Raw genomic sequence first — 4,486 nt, forward strand, 5'->3', positions numbered from 1 at the left:
ACAAAACAAACCTTAAAATGTTTGAACATAATGTCAATGGCCTGAAAAATGTTGGGACCATAAAGAGAACAAAATAACTGAGTATATCACAATTCTTAACATTTCTTTGAGAATTTTTTTTCTTTCTCTTCTTTTAGAGAGTCTTTTCTAACATGCATGCTCTGTAATCCTATGACTCTTAGAAACAAACACACGGTGATGAATAGTTCTTGACAAACAAACAAAAGATATAAATAGGTTACAATTTCAGGTAAATGTTTGTGTTACAACCTGTGCCATTTATTTTCAAAGTGGCAGTATATGTAGCTATTTATAGGATGTGACCTCCATCCTTCTATACTGTGGTGCCTGCTTACACAGCAGCCTAACATAAATGGAGCTGTGCTAACTCGCTGTAGTCTAGCCCTGTTTAGGATAGTTCGCAGTCTTAGGGAAGACGCTTGACTGTCAGTTGCACACAGTTCACAGATAGAATATGACCCTATACAGAAATGTAGACACCTTTAGCTGAATGACTTAAATTATGAACACAAATGCATTGCAGACAAACGCACGGGATTTACAAATCGAACTGGAGTCTGCAGCAGGGGCATTCTTCCACTGTTCCTGAATGGAAAAGATCCTAGACTCTTACAATAGATATGTGCTGGCAAACAGCTCCTCGCTGTGGACACTCTAGGTACTAATAAAATAACCTGTAAATTTACTGTACTTAACCTGTCTGTCTCACCCAGCCCTGACAGAATACACAAAAAAATATTGGGTTATGATTAATTTAACACATAGGTTCATAATATTTTTTCTAAAATACTAGGGACTTCTAGAGAAGGGACTTCTCTAAAAGATGGTAAATTTGGAAAAGCTATTTTTTTTCCCTTTAATTTAAATTTAGCAGGGAAAAAAAAAAAAAAAAAAAAAAAAAAAGGAAATTCTGAAAGGAAAGCTATTCTGTGACGTGAGGTCCTGACAGCCTTTTGGGGAGCACAACTCAGTGGTGCTCCATAGCAGTGGGCATCGCATACATGGTACCTGAGAACAAAAGCTATTTTACAGCATAACAGTCATCTCCCCCAGACTTGCAGAACATGAGGACTATAAGTCTTAACATCCAAAAAGTAAGGTTTTAAGAATTTTCCAGGTGGCAGACATGGATATATATATTTCTTTACAAGATGCTGTAGAATCTTTCTTCTTCTAGGATACAACTTCTGATGTGATCCTGGATCTATTTTCTCCTTCCTTTCATTCTATTTTAAGAGGATGAAAAAAAAACCTGTAGAAATTTCTGCCAACATCCCATGTATCTGGATGTTGGGTGGAGCTGCTCTGGGCAAAGGGAACATCTCTGCTAGCCACCCACTGTGCAGCACTGCAGCTGGAGATCAAAAGGAAGGTTGTTTCTTGACTTGTGAGTGACAACCGTGTGCTCAGGAATGAAGAAACGCATGCTCCACCTAGTCCCATGAGCTTCCTCTCTCCCATGTGGCCTATTTAAAGTTATTCTAGTATTCTCTATTGGACTACAGCTATTAAGAGAATACGTTCATGCTTTAGACCCTTCAAGCTAAGTAATTGTCAGCAAAGCTGGGGAAAAACTGAGCATGCCTGCATTAACCATTGTTCGCAGTGACTCATAGTAGCATTTCCCAGGGTGACTATATTGGTGAGACGCCAAGGCTCCTCCCTTTAGAACAGATGGGAGATTTTTTTTATTATTATTATTCTGGCATTATTATTGTATAACAGCAGCAATTATGATGACAGTTTATGGAAAGATAAATAGCCAAGATGCCTGTCACAAAGTTCTCACATTGTGTGAGAAATAGTTAAAGGACCTGATGGGAACTTTAAACTGCTGGGGTGTCGTTCCTTCCCTACCCCCTTCCCTCGCCCCCCAAATGACTTGTTTTAAAATAGAGTCCTAGACAATAATAATGTAACATATTATATCATCACCGAAACTGAATGCTTATTCACTTCCAAAACATGTAACTGGTTTTCCAAACCAGATGCTATGAAAAATATATGGAAGTAAAAAGTTTGACTTATGCTGTATATAAACTGCTAAAAATACATCTCAGGAATTGGTGTACAGCCACATTGTACATACTGCTGCACTGCATTTAGCACTGGTGTAAGCAGTTGGAAAAGAGCGTGTCTAAGGTGGTGCATAATCTCCCCCACTATGGATCTGCTAAGGAGGCACAGAAGGAATTTATTACCAAACTTCCTTTGGCTCCCTGGGGAGCCAACTTGTTTCTCAGGTAATAATGTAGCAAAACAGGTACTTGGCAGATATGTGAAGAGTAACAATACCTCTCTAGACTCATATTTTGAGTAGTTCAAGTGCAACCTTGCCACTGGGAGGTGGCTCTGAACACAATATATACAGCAGAATTTGCTTTCTCTTGCATGGAATAATTGGTTTGTTGGCCAGAAAACAGGGTGCTCTCCAAGAAACCTGTATTCATACCCATGTGGAAAAAATGGATAAGAAAATTTGTGTACTCTTAGCTTAAATTATTGCAGCTAAAGGGATCAAATTAAAAAGTCAGGCTTGCGTCTTTGGATGCACTACTGCAGAGCCAATAATTAATTGCAGGGGCCTCTGTATTTCCTAAACTGTACAATCATTACTCAAAAGCATGTATATTTAATTCTGATGCCTACTTTTGCATAGTGTCACATGCGACCCTTTCTTAACAGATATAAATATTTGGGGATTTCTTTTTGGTGATGAATTAATAAAAAGATGATATCAAGTAGCATAAAATTTCTGTGAATATTAATATTGTATAATGCCCATATGACATGTGCTTTGAAATGAACTTGGAATTTTTTTGGAGAGATTGCAAATCCTGTATTTTAATTGCACCATCAAGAGACATTGTGTTGAAAATATGCCTTAAATGGTCAGGATAAGCAGGAATTACATTTTGGAGTCTTACTTTAAAAACAACAGAGGCATCTAGTGGAAGTGCTTGAGGACTGCAACTGTCAGGGAATACATCAGCACACAACTCATTTCCCTGCATTACTTCTTCCTGGATTGAATTTCAGGAACTGAATGACAAATGCCAACTGTGTCTATGCTTTATTTAAGAACAGGTTAATCTTAAATTCAATGTTGTTTAGGCACAGTGAGGAGAACCTGATTCAAGAGCCTAAGACATATTTTCAAAAGCGATCCAAGCAAGCTAGACCATAGAAGAATTTATATCTGTACTGATTACAATGCTTTTTCTTTAAGATGTGGCCAGTCACAGTGCAATTTTATAGGCCTTGGCTACCTAAGCCATTAGATTCCTTATAAAACATGATTGAATTAGGCATGCAGAGAAGTGATCTTTTAGGCAAACAATGAGGATATGTGCAAGTCTTAACACAGAGGCTCTCCATAGCCGTATGATGAAGGGGTATGGTTTCCATGCATGATTCGCAACCTCAGACCCTCTCTGTGTGAATTGATTCTTGAGTTTTCTTTTAAAAACCGATGGGTTGAAGTGGAGAGTGTCAGTCTTCCTTTAAAATACAACAAAAGAGAGATCCCCTCCCATCTAATACTTCAGCCTTTAAAGGACTCGCCCAGGACATAGAAGAGGAAGTTCAATTTCCTCCTCAGCCTGATAGCACACCTGGACATTTTGTGTCGTACTACATACTCGGGGGGGAGGAGGAGATGACCCAGCAGAAATCTGAAAGCTGGCTCTTCTTTGCACCCAAGGAGAAACCCAAACTACAGCCAGACTAATAAGCACACAAAAGGCATGGAAGTGCAGGGCTTGGTGACTGCTGCTTTTTATTTTTCCCCTCCCCTCGAATTCAAGCATGCTACAAATCTATTCACATGCCCTTGCAGAAAAAAATAAAAATTAAAAATTAAATAGGGCGTGGATCCTCGCTGCTGGTTTCCAATCTCTAGGCAAATCTCACTGAAAAGAAATTTAAATACCAGGCACATGTTTGCTCTTGGTGTTTGAGCATCAGAATTAATCCTAAAGCTCACCCTCAAAACTTTCAACCGCAGTTTTATTACTTCCTCTGCTAACCACGTCGCTACTTATTTCTTCCTCAAATTTCCTTCCCTTGCTGTGGCAGACTTCTTCCCCAAATCGCTCGGAGTTGCATGCCTGCTGTTCTGCCTCGTCAGCAGCGCAAAACCTGACGGCGAGCGCGTTACGCCGCCAGGTGCCATCGCTGCTGTGGAGTTTTGCCGAATTTTAGCGGCTTTGCGCCTCGCACCGACCCTGACCAGAGGGCAGACCCCAGGCAGAGGGGTCTCGGGGCGGGGGGGGGGGGGAACACGGTGCCGTGCCGTGGACGATCTCCGCGGCTCCCCTCGCTTTCAGCCCCTCACACCCGTGAACCCCCCACCCTCCCCGGGCCGTGACGCCGGAGCGGGCGGGCTCGGGGAGGTGTCGCCCCCTCGGCGGCCAGCCCCCGGCCGGGCGGCGCTCCCGCTTCTCCCTCCCGCAGCTCCCGGCCC

This window comes from Netta rufina (genome assembly GCF_964035555.1).
Source record: "Netta rufina genome assembly, chromosome: 3".
Classification (NCBI taxonomy): Eukaryota; Metazoa; Chordata; class Aves; order Anseriformes; family Anatidae; genus Netta; species Netta rufina.